The 13,283-nt window shown below is 40.1% G+C and overlaps 1 pseudogene; it reads left to right on the top strand.

The window, feature by feature from the left end:
* The first annotated feature begins 203 nt into the window (after positions 1–203).
* LOC117712762 (large ribosomal subunit protein eL43 pseudogene) lies at positions 204–839 on the top strand (annotated as a pseudogene).
* The last annotated feature ends 12,444 nt before the right edge of the window (positions 840–13,283 follow it).

The raw sequence follows: 13,283 nt of genomic DNA, 5'->3' as shown, positions 1-13,283 counted from the left end.
AGAGATGGTTTTAATCGTGAAGAAAAGTCAGGCAAAGCCCAAATAAAGGTGTTCCTACAGAACGGCTGGCGTGTGCTGTGCCAGTGCACCAGGTTATGAAAGACAAAGAAAGAGTAAGAAGCCTCCCCAGATCAAAGCGCCTGCAGAGACAAGTCAGCAAATGTGCCGCGTGGCTTTGAGTAGCATCCTGGCCAGCAGACAAGATGGCGCAGTAAGATAGTTGACAAAATGCAAATGATGTCTGTAGGTTGGTCTGCTGTGACTTTCCCTGTCTCAGACCGTTTCACTGTGGCTATGTAATTGGTTTAACATTTTGGGTTGTTGAGTGAAGACTAGAGAATTCTTTGTACTATTTTTGCCTGTCTGAGACTTTTTCATAATAGAAAAGATAAAAGTAAAATGTATCCGATTCACAAAGCCTTTGAATACATGTCACAAGGGTCTTTAATACAGGTATTAGCAATAGGCATATTTTATATAAAACTTTGTTTTTTCTTGTTTTGAAAAATGTGGTTGTCTCTGGGCTTGGGCTTACTTTCCTGTGACATGGTTTCTACACCAGGAAGGGTGGGCTCCTTTGGAAATATGAAACAGCTTATAGTGCCTCCCTCTCCAAAATGGTGAAAAGAACTGAAATCAGCCAGCACGCCACATATCCTTGCTCCTTCTGTGGCAAGACTAAGATGAAGAGATGAGCCGTTGGCATCTTGCTCTGTGGTTCCTACATGAAAATGGTGGCTGGTGGGGCCTGAACCTGCACTTCTGCAGCCACAGTCAAGTCTTCCACCAGAAGACTAAAGGACCTGAAAGACCAGAAGCACTGTTTAAGGCTTGTCTAGCCTTCAATAAGTGGATTAATTTAAACAACAACAAATGGGATTGCATTATTGAGTCTTTTTTGTCTCCACTCAAAATAGAGGTAGGTTTTTTTTTTCCATGTTGGCTCATTGCACAATGGCCCTGCTGGCTTCCTCTCCATAAAGCTGGGCCCCAGTCTGCATCTTTGCTGTACTTCTTCATGCTTCATCAAAGAAAATTAGATTACACATGGACTTGTGGCCCAAAATGTACATGTCAAATTCTTCCTACCAGATACTTGAAATTGGAATTATACTTATTGAGAGTGATATGTTCTCCTCAGTGAAGGAAAGCTAAAACTAGAAATTAGCTATAACCTGATGAATGCTCCCAACACAGGAGGTGAGGGTTAATAGAAGAGTGAGGACACAGGAGGAGAGAGTACTTCACATATCTCTGGGTACAGATCACAAATTTTAACATGATTCCTGCCTGACACATCTCTGGGTACTGATCACAATTTTAGCATGATCCCTGCCTGAGGTACTTGTGTTGGAATCCCACAGACACTTCATTTCTCTGCAGTGCTGGGAGAGGAGTGAGCCCAGGGGCTTCCTGCTCATTGGGCAATGTACATCTGAGATCTACATTACAGTCTACTTTAAACACATTTGAGTTTGCTGTTCATAAACACCACCAGAGAAGTAGCAAATGCAGCAATCAGTTGCAAAGCCTTATCTTCAGAGCCGAAAGGGTGCTCATAACTCTGAGAACTTGAGAACTTGGAAGGTTCCAGTCCCAGCATTATGATGCTTGGTTTTAAGCAGAGGAAGAGCATGTAGTCACTGTTCCACCAGATCAGGTCACCTTCTGATACTTGCAGACAAGGTTCTAACTAATAAAACAGATATTTTGTGAAAGTTTTGCTTGGTAATATATCTGGGTTATTTTAAATAAATTATAGTAATGGATATAATGCACTCTAACAACTCACAAGGCTCTGCTCTTAAATCTTTAGATATTCTTTAGTTTGTTTTATGTACAAGATTGCATTGCCTGAAGCATCCTTCTATACTCTTCTCTGTATCTCCATGCATCTTTTTGCTCAGAGAAAATTCTCAAAACTTCTAGATCAGAAAAATGCACACTTGAAAACGAAACTCCATAGAATGGAAAGTTTTAAATTATGGGAAAATTACACAAAAACATGAAATACCCTTTCGTTGGAACTTCCCTTTCTATTATGAGAGTAAGCTTTGGGGGAAACCAGGCTGAGATGTGGTCATAACCCTCATGAACAGGATCAGTGCCACCAAAGCTTGCTTTCTTCGAGTGCTGTGGATAAACCTGCCCTCACGCCTGCTAGGCTGATGCTTTATCTCTCATCTCGACTCTTACACCAAGAGCTTGCTTCTTTTTGCTTTCTACCTGGTGAAAAACTGAGAGGTTAGCAATCTGAAACCCAGAAGTCCTCCCCAGCCTTGCCATACTGGAGATCTCTGGTAACTTCTGAAACTGGGAGGAAAAAAAAAACCTTCCATTGTTCATAAGCTATAAAGTTTGTGCTAATTCTTATAGAAGCCCACACTAAGACAATAACATTTCCTGTTTCTGGCTTACACCCTTTTCCCATTCATTTTTCTTTCTTTTTCTCCTCTTCCTCCTACCTCCTCTTCTTGCACTAAGAATAATATAATGTCTAATTGTTTCTATTGCTGTGAAGAGACACCATGACCATGGAAACCCTTATAATGGAAAGCATTTAAGTGGAGGTGCCTTACAGTTTACAGGTTCAATTCATTATCATCATGGCAGGAAGCATGGCAGCACACAGGCAGACATGGTGCTGGACAAGGAGCTGAGAGTTCTACATCTCGATCCGCAGGCAGCAGGAAGAGAGAGTGACACTGGGCTTGGCTTGAGCATTTGAAACACTTTCTCCAACCAGACCACGCCTTCTGACAATGCCACTCCTCAGGAGCCCATGGGTGCCATTTTCATTCAAACCACCACATACACATATATTCACTCATTTTCTTCCTTCTTATCTTTTAACACAGAGATTAGTGTTCTATAAATATTCTTTTACACTTTTGCTTTTCACAGGTAATAATAATATTTCATGAAAATTAGCCTGTGTTCATTCATGGAGATCCGATTCTCCTTTTCAGCTCTGCAGTATTTCTGTTGCTGTACAACTGTTTATTTAATTATACCACTGGGAGTTATTTTTAAATTATATACAGCATGGGGTTGGAAAGGTGGTAGAATGGGTAAGAGCACACATGCTTGGCTTAGTCACTGTTCTATTGCTATAAAAAGACACCATGGCCAAGGCAACTTTTATAAAAGAATTTAATTGAGAGCTTGATTACAGTTGCAGAGGTTTAGTCCGTTGTCATCATGGCTTGATGCATGGCAGCAGGCATAGCAGGCATGGTGCTGGAGGTGCAGTAGAGGAGGTACTGGGCCTGACATGTACTTTAGTGACACTCCTTCTCTAACAAGTCTACACCTCTTAATCTTTCTCAACCTGCTCCACTCCCCAGTCTTACCAAGCAGTGAAATTACTTTATGTAGGGTATGTACATTGGGTTTTCATATATGCTGATATACAGTCTTGTGAAGAAGCATCAGTGTACTACCCCACCACCAGTATGAAATATGCATCGATTGGCATCTCGGCATTGGTATATCCATTTAACTTTCAGGTGGGTGTGTAATGCTATTTGCTGTCCTTTCAGTTTGAATTTTCCAGATAACTGATGATGCTTACAGTCTTTTCATATGGTCCTTGATCATTTTTGTGGATAAATCCTGCTGCTCAGGTTGAAGTCTGACACTACCAGAAAGCCCCAAGCTCAGTGCAAAATGGCAGACCCCCTTTGTCATCAGGGCTTCTCCTTCTCTGACCTTGTCTGTGAAGTTCAAACCCCCTAACCCTCTACCTGAGGAATGTCTTGTAGCCTTGATTAGATTACAGGATCAGCTTCCTTCCTGATAAGAACCTGTTCTGCAAGCACTTGAGATTCCTGGAATGACTCCCCACAGTAATGAGGCATTTCAGTACCTTAGCCTTCAGCCAATGCCCTTTGACCACCCCGGATATCCTACCCACTTCCCTAAAACTATATAACCCTTGATTCTTCCCAATTAAAGTTATCTGTCTCCCTGAAGCTGATCCCAGAATGTGTTATCATTTCTGTTTATACCCACCAGCTGTCTGAAACCCTGTTCATCGTCTCTGATCCCTTCAACCTGGTGGGCTGGTGGCCAACAACGCAGGGGGAGAAGGGAGACCCACAACTTTGATATCTTCCTTTACAAACAATTTATTGAACTATTTTGCCCGTTATCTGACTAACTATCCCATCTGTCAACATTTAAATACATGTGGTACCTTTCTCCATCTTTAAAATCATGAATGTACCATCTTGAGTATTTCTCACACCTGGAAGGATACAAACCTGTTTTCACTTTCAAGGACTCTTGTAATAGCATTGAGGAAAACTGGAAAATGTGACCTAGCATTCTCATTTAAGGAGCCTTGATTATCTCTGAAAAGTCTTTTTCCGTTTGCAAGGTAAAATATTCACATGTTTCAGGAACTGGGTGGGGTACCTGTTTGTAGAACCATTATTCTGCCTACAACATATGCGGAGATATAGTAGAAGCTACCTGGGACTTACATTTCTTTGTGAAAAGGTTTACACTGTAAGGGTCCATGATTCACTGAAGAATGGTACTCAGGACTCAAATAGTATGTAAATGCAAAGACTGCTTTATTCTGCAGAAGTCCTGCATGCTGGGATCTCCAATTACCAGAATAGAGAGACAACTAACTGCGCTGGCAGGCCTGATTTAAAGCACATTAAGGAATTCTGGAGTAGGTGACCTATATGTTAATCTGTTGGGCTCATCTCTACAGACATTCTGTTACCAGGGTGTGGGGGCTGCGAACTTGCTGGAGAGATCCGGAAATTGTTGCTGAGGAAGTAGCTGAGGAAGTCTGGGAACTGATGCTGACCTATTGTCCTTGCCTTAGGCCAGGTGACAGGGCAGCTTCTGAGGCCTGGACTTGCCTGGAATTGCCCAGTTCTTGGAGACAGAGATTTAGGCCTAGTCTCCTTAACTGCCAATTTGAAGCCTATCATGGAATCAGCATAGCCTTCTCAACACTAATAACTTTTTTTTTTTTGAGACAGTGTCTTGCTATATATCATACGATGACTTGAAATACATTGCATTGAGCAGGCTGACCCCCAACTCTAAGCCCTTCTGTCTCAGCCTCCCAAGTATTGAGGATATTGGTATGTTATTGGTATGTGCTACCATGCTTGATTAATACAGTTCTTTAATACATAAAAGACTATTTAAAGTTTTTTTATTTCTTATGTCAGTTTTGCAATTTCCTCTAGACTTTAACCATTTCATCTAAATTGAATGCTAGGTTCATAAAAATCTTAGTGTTTGAGGTTGGAGAGATGGCTCAGGAGTTAAGAGTCCTTGCTATGGGGTTGGTGAGATGGCTCAGTGGTTAAGAGCACTGACTGCTCTTCCAGAGGTCATGAGTTCAAATCCCAGCAACCACATGGTGGCTCACAACCATCCATAATGAGATCTGATGCCCTCATATGGGTGTCTGAAGACAGCTACAGTGTACTTACACAAAATAAATAAATAAATTCTTAAAAAAAAAAAAAAAAAAAAAAAAGAGTCCTTGCTGTGTTGAGATTCCTGGACTGAAGTTTACTGAAGTTTGGTTCACAGCACACACATCATAGGGCACACAACTGCCTATAACCCCAGCTCTGGGGCATTCTGACATCCTCTTCTGACCTGTTTCTGTATGCTGCGTTCACCCACATAGACACATTCACATAAATTAAAACTGTAGAAAAATAAATCTTTTTTTTTTTAAGACAGGCTCATTAATATCATCCCCACGTCCTCTGAAAGAGCAGTCAGTGCTCTTCAGCACTAAAGCCATCTCTCCAGCGCCATCTTGATTTTTGAGATAATATCTCACTAAGCCTGGGCTCTCGAAAAATTCAAGACAAAGTAGAGGCTAACCTTAAACTTCTTGTTCCCTTTTCTTCTATCTACTGAAACCTGGGATTATAGGAGTGCACTACCATCCCCAACTCATACCCAATTGTTAGCAAGAAGAGAAAAAGCTTCAGTTGTGCCCTGTTAACTGTAGACTAAATTCACGATGTTTGGCGTTTCTTCTTATGTAAACTTCAACTTTCATTTCTCACCATTGTCCACCTTTGACAACTACATGTCCATTCGTGAGATGCGTAAAGCTGCTCAGGGTCGCTCAGTGCATTGCATCCTTCTGGTTTCCTTCTGTTTTTCTTTTACCTGAAATTCCCCCTACTTCCCTCCCCATCAAACACTGTCTTTCATGTGACAAGTTGCCTGACAGTAATGCTTCTCGTGGCTTCTCATTAAACATGAACCTTACTAGCCCTGCTAGAGTACACAGCACTGCACTTTCTAGTGTGTGCGCCATGAGGGTTCACATACCAAAAAATAATAAATTGTCCTGTTCCTGGAGCCTGACTTACAGTAAATACTCACATCGTGTGTTCTGTGAATGAACAAAGGAAAGAAGCTGAACAGTAAGTCCTCATATTGTTCTGACACCTTGGCTAAAACTTTAGGCTGACATTTTAATTGAAGCTTGTGAACGTGCTATTCACAGGTTCAGAAAAAGCTACCATTACTAAGAGATCACTTCTGGGTTCCTTGGAATTTCTTGTTAAGTTTTAATTTCCTTATGACTTCTTAGTGGCCAACATAATAGAAGATGGTGATGCTTTAGTGCAGATACACAATATTAGGATGCTTGGAGTTTTTCAGAAATATGAGTAATACCAGGCCATTTAATTTCTAAAACAGGTGGAATTCTACTTTCCTACCTCTCTGGAGACAGAGATGATCTATATTGTGTGTGTGTACTCAGTCTATTCAATAGCCAGTCCCCGTCTCAGTTAGGTCTGTCTGCTGAAGTTAGTTTTAGAGGGTACAGCAAAGGGAGAGGGATGTATTTCTTTCACAGTTCCACAATGCTCACACCGAATGTCTAAAAACACATGATGTATATAATGAAAAGTAGACACAGACGATATTTTGTCAAGGTGATCATTGCTCTACCATCTGCCAGATTTGCAATTGGTTAAAAAAGAAAGAAAAGAATTGGTTTGGCAGGATTTACTCTTACAAAAAAAAAAATGTTGATTTTTGCCAATTCTATGTAATTTGATATGCCTGTTGCAAGTTGAGTTAGAGAAAAATGCTTCACATTGCACTCCAGGAAAAATACAACTATTGTCCTTATGACCCTTGGTGTGTGCGTGTGCCTGGTTGGGGGGAGGGGAGGGGGTGCGCATGCGCAGTGTGTTAGGTAAGATCCTAGTAAACAAAGGAGACTGAGATAGCTCATTAGCCAATTCAGAATAACTATATTTAAGAGCCATCTGTAGCCAGCAATATGTCATTGATATACTATCACATAATTTTAAAAATAAAAGCAGGTGTTGAGCTTTAACATTAACTATAGGCTGCCTTCTGGAGTCAAAGTATATTCGGTGCAGAACCTGGCAACCTGCTTACTGTACATTGCCACATACATACAAATGCTTAGTATGCATTTGTGAAAGGTAAATTTTTCTTCCTCATTGAAATAAAATCTTAACATAAATGATGTGCTTTAAAACACGAATTTAGTCAATGATTAGAAAAAAATAAGTAAACTTGCTGGTAGGTATTGTCCGTCGCAGTCAATATTCCAGGTATCTAGTATGTTGCTGGCATACGTTTGAAGAGACTGGTTGGGTTTTATCAAATATAAGTAGAAGAAGGGCTGGAGATATAGCACAGTGGTTAAAAACAATGACTCTTCTTTCACAGGACTCAAATTCGATTCCTAGGACCAACATGGCAGCTTACAACCATCTGTACCTCCAGTCCCGGGGAATTCCAAACCCTCGTCTGCCCTTCGGCAAAGCCAACAGGGATGCAGAGAGTCCTCAGACATGAATGAAGGCAAAATATAAATACACATTTTTTTAAAGTTTAAAAAAATATAAGTAAAAGATATAAATTCCAATTTCTTACTGATTTATTTTTCTTATTACAGAGAATGGTGAATGTGACTTCGAATGGGTATACATTCTAAGTCATGAGTGCCTAATGAGTGGGTTTTAGCAAAACTTGGTCTGTGTGTGGCTATTTTTTCCTGCATATCGGAACAAAGATAAGAGAATCATAAGCAATGTTCCATACTCAAGTTAACATTATTTTGTTGTTTTCTTTTTTTAAAAAAAAAATAAATCTTTTAGTAAATTAGACATTGTGGTACTTAAAATTATCTAAATAAAAATATCAAAATTGGTTACTGTAGCAAATATTTTCACTCAGTTGATACAGAACATATATTATGAATGAAATACTGAAGGATATTGGTGTATTTTTCCATAAAAATTAGTTAAGCTGGATATGATGGTACACATTTTAATTCCAGCATTGGGGAGGCAGAAACAGGTATATCCTTGAGTTTGAGGCCAGCCTAGTCTACATAGTGAGTTCCAGGCCACCCAAGTCTATGTCATGAAACCCTGTTTAAAAAGTCACTACTGTGCATTAATGAATTAATGATTATAAACATCAAATGATATACCAAAATTTTAATATCCAGTTGTTAACATCATTATCAGCTCCCTCTGCTTCTTCATGATAATCAAAAGGTTGAACCTCTGGAGGACTGAAGAGATGGCTCAGCAGTGAGCCCATTGGCTGTTCTCATGGAGGACTTGGCTTCAGTTCCCAGAACCCACATGGTGGCTCACAGCATTTGTAACTCCAGTTTCGGGAGATCTTACTCCCTATCCTGGCCTCCAAGGGCACCATGCATGTGGTGCACAGATTATACATGCAGGAAGAACACTCATACCTATAAAAAATAGAAATAAATAAATACTTTAAAAAGAAGTTTAAGCCTCTTTTGATCTGAAAAGCTGTGCCACTTGGTTTAGTGGAGCTCTACAGGAGGGGCTCTAAGCATTACCCACAGTTGTCTCTGGCAGTTCTCTGCTCTGCAGTCTTTCCTTGGAGCTTTTCATACCATCCACCAATCTCTGTGTTCCATAAGTTGCTCTCTGTACAAGCGGCATTGTGTACAATTTCTTCCTCTGTGCTTCCCATAGGGTAAGTAAGAACACACTGAAAACAACAGAGTTCCCTTGGGCACAAAGGAAGTGTGGTTAAAAGCATAAGTAGGCACAGAAGGAGTGGGCTATTTGCCGGTTTTCTGGGTCGTGATTAGAGAGTGGTTCTGTGCTTTGTGGGTACAACTCCATCCCAGAGGCCTCTTTGCTAAGCCACTGGGTATTTCAAGGTTCTACTAATAGTTTCTTCCTCTTGTCTCCTCAGACTTAGGTTAAGAATAGTTTCCTGACATCACTCATTACTGGGCAAGTCTCTCACTATGTTCCCACTGATCGGGTCCAGGAGTCGCCCCACAAACCATATGAACACTGATTTCAGTCAGACAGGGATGGTTTATTAAACGCACACCTAAAGACTGATTGACCAGGGCAACAGCTGAAAGCTGTGTACTGGGTGTGTCTCAGGGCCAGCTTATAAAGGCTAACCCCCCCCAAAAAAAAAAAAAAAACACAATGAGCCTGTTTGCAGGTGCTGGAAGTACTGCCTGGTGGTCTGCCCTGACTCGATCCACTTTATACGTAACAGCTCGTGTTGACCTTTAATTTGATAGGCCCTATGTGAAGCTTACAGTTGTGGAATTTCTCAAGATTAACAAACCTTATAACATATAGAACATAGCATGGTATGTGGTCAGCATGACCTTACTCTGAGTCAAGTTATTTTTCTGCATGTGAAATATTGGGCAGGCATGGAACAAAGCGGCTACAGCCATGCTGGGGGATGCTGTGGCAGGCCTCAACACCCACATTTCTCCAAAACGTCTTTTTATTAAATTCTCCTCAGTGAAACACCTTAACTAGTCTCTCCAGTTCCAAATACAGCTCAAGAAGATTTAAAAAAAAAAAAAAAAAGAAAAAGAAAAAAGAAAAGAAATAAACAAAAACCACTAAGAGAAAAGTTTTCAACAACATGATGGCTCCTCTGTGTTGTTAACTTCATCAGGTTTGCAATCACCTCTGAGTGTTTCCTAGACAGCTATTGAGGAGGGAAGACCTACATTGATTGAGGGTAACGCTATACCGATGTTAGGATCCCAGATGAATAAAAGGAGGGAATGGGGGACAGTGTACTGTTGGTGTCCTGACTGACCCCTGTCCACGTTCCTGCCCACCGCAGTGGACTATGATCCTTCTTAAAGTGTGAGCCAAAATCAGTTTCTCTTCCCTTAATTTGCTCCTACCAGGTATTTTTCTCATAGTCATGAGAAATCTAACACCAATGGTAGGTAATAGTGGCAGAAATTGAAAGCTGTTTGAACTATATCTGGTGTATTTGAATCATGGAATCTCTGGGAAATAACTGTGCAATATTGTTGAGGGTTCGTTTAGTTGTTGCAGGAGATTTGATCACACTGTAAAACTGAGATTGTGTTCTTTACTGGAAAAGCCTGTCTTTAGTTGTGGTGGGGCTCAGCCTTAGCACACACTTTTAATCCAAGAGATTTCCACTTGAATATTGTAAACAGGATTAAATAAAGTCAGCCATAGTTCAAGAGACAGAGTAAGCAACTAGTTAACAGGAAGTGATTACATGAATATTAAGAAAAAAACGTAGAGAGTAAGAGGGAGTCCAGAGGACAGATAGATGCACAGGAAGTAAAAGGGAAGGACTTTCAGTTTGAAGGAGGTTTTTTGAGATGGCAGGAGAGAAGGGCCTTTTGTCTGGAACCTCACTGTGGAGAAAGGTCAGCTGGGTGCTTCCTCTGCCTCTCTGAACTATCATCTGGCTCCCAAGTCTTCATTGATAAGATTGAACAATTGGAATTTTGTTTTTTAAAAAAACATTTAGTTATTTGTAAAGTTAGTTATGTAAAGTTAACTGGTTATTTAGAGAATCATGTCAACCCTGTTTGTTTTCTTTGCATTTAATGAATTCAAGTAAGTTAGAAGTTGACAATCTATTTCTTGGGGACAAAACCCTGATTTATCCTGTCAATTGTAAGTAGAGTTTAGCTATGTCTATTTCTAATGTTGTAGTTGACAGAATTTAGTAACACAGGCCTTATGTCCCAGAGAGCCCCAAGTATTTACTATATGGCCTTTTACAAAGAAAGGTTTGCCAACCTCTGAACTAGTTGAATGCTCTGTTATTTCCTTTCTCCTTTTTTTAATATTCAATTCTTTCTGTATCTTTTATGGTGAATGTATTTGTCTTGCACATATGTGGTCATAGTAAGAAGTGATCAGTAGAAAAAGCCAGGCTGCACTGAAAAAGAGTTCACAATCTCAATTTTACACTCAGAGGATACATTTTGGTCTTCTATAAGAATTACTATTCAAATTGAACATGATTGTGGGAATTTGCATCTGGTGTTTTAAATTTTTCTCACCAGGAGCTGGGGAGATGGCTTAGTGGGTTAAGACATGTGCCACTAATGACTTATAACTTCAGGAATTCACATGGTGAGAGGAGAGAACTGGCTCCTGCAGGTTGTTCTCTGTCTTCTACATGCACACAGCCAGTGCATTCACACAAAGAAGCAAATGTAATTCAACATTTTTTTTTTAAAAATGTTCATCAGGAACTCTACACACATAATCATTCAGAAAATGGCATTACAATTCTATTTATTGAATAATTCAAACTGAGAAGCATGATCTAATTTAGATCATTCCTGAATTTTCCAATGATCTCCCGAGAGTAGTACAATCCACTTAAATATTATAGAAAATTGCAGGGTTTATCAATCTGAAAGTAAAAGAATTATACTTGTTTTGGTTGCTTCTTAATACGTTACTGGTTTTGGTCCAGTTGTGACAATAAAACATTATTCTTGTAACAAAATACAATAACTTGAAAGGCCATGTGGCATGTGTGGCAGGAAACAGTGATAGCAAGAGGAACAACCTCATGTGAGTAGCCTGCATTTGCGCTTGAGGTCATGCTGATGTGTAGGCCACGCTGCACCAAGGGACGACAAGACACATCTGGGTTTACAGCCCTGCCACAGCAGGGTTCTGTGTGGATGTCTGTGGCCCACGTCACACCAAAGGCCATGTAGATATTTGTGGTCTGGTCTGCCTCCTGGGGCCAGGTTAGTGTCTGAGGTCTGAGCTGAGCTGGCCCTGCCCCTCACCTGGGCAGCACAGGAGAGCTAGCAGGCTGACCAATTCAGCTACCACTCAGACCCAGATCCAGGGCTTTGAGTTGGTCCACCCCAACTACTGGAACTTGTGAAAGGGCCAGTCCTGCAGATCCTAAGCTGCAGGATTTCTATGACACAAGGCAACAGCAGGCTATTTGAGAAGAGTCCCGGTGAGGATCCAGTATTGACAGTGTAGCAAAAGCCAGATACCTTGGTCCAGACCAATCAACGACTCATTGCAATGAACATTTGCAAGTAAAGCTGTGGACAAAAGGGTTGACTGTGTGACACACCATAGTTTCCATGGAAAGTTTTTTTTTTTTTTTTTTTTTTTAAATTTCCAAGGGGAAATTGCAAGAGCCAAGAGTGGTTTTGCAGCACCTGGGAGATGAGTGGGATTGAAGTGCATGATGTGAAAGTCACAAAGAATCAATAAAAAAAAAAAATCTAAAAAAACATAGCAACTTTAAATATATGAAGCACAGCTCAATTAACAGAATATTCTATAGTATTAGTTTAGTTCTAAAAATTAAAAAAAAATCTTTAGTTTACAAAAGTAATGGGATTAAACTGAATCTGAGAACTCTTCTTAAGATAATGTTTTAAGAAAATAACCCACAGGTGTGTATATTATTAAAATCTAGAAAATTGTTCACTTCCAAATTTTTAAGGTTTGATTTGACTTTTGATTTAACAGTAGACTATCAAGTACAGCCTTACTATAGCACAGAGTGTGTCTCCTTATTGTTAGTTAGTCAACTAAGGAACAAAACGTCTTCAGATATCCTTATTTGTAATGTTTATTTAAAAAACAATGTGTGTGTGTATCTGTCTGTCTGTCTGTGTGTCTGTATGTTTGTATGCTGTGTGTGTTCAGTGCTCACAAAGGACAGAAGAAGCAGATCCCCTGTCACTAGAGTTACAGGTGGGCTGGTCCTGGGAGCCAAACTTGGGCTCCCTGAAAAAGCAAGAAGCAGTTTTAAACTCTGAGCCATTTTCCCAGCCCTGTAATTTTTTTAAATATAGAAGTAGTGCCACCTTGTTGTGATTAAAAGTACTTAGTTATTTTAATCTACACTTATTTTTAGTGCTTTAAAGTACAAATGGTAGCTGAAAAGGTGGTGCATGCCTATAAAATCTCAGCACTCTGGAGGCAGAGGCAGGC

The sequence above is a fragment of the Arvicanthis niloticus genome, chromosome 7 (assembly GCF_011762505.2).
Source record: "Arvicanthis niloticus isolate mArvNil1 chromosome 7, mArvNil1.pat.X, whole genome shotgun sequence".
NCBI classification, from domain to species: Eukaryota; Metazoa; Chordata; class Mammalia; order Rodentia; family Muridae; genus Arvicanthis; species Arvicanthis niloticus.
Note: the sequence above shows the minus strand (reverse complement) of the source record. Positions and strands in the feature narration are given on the sequence as shown.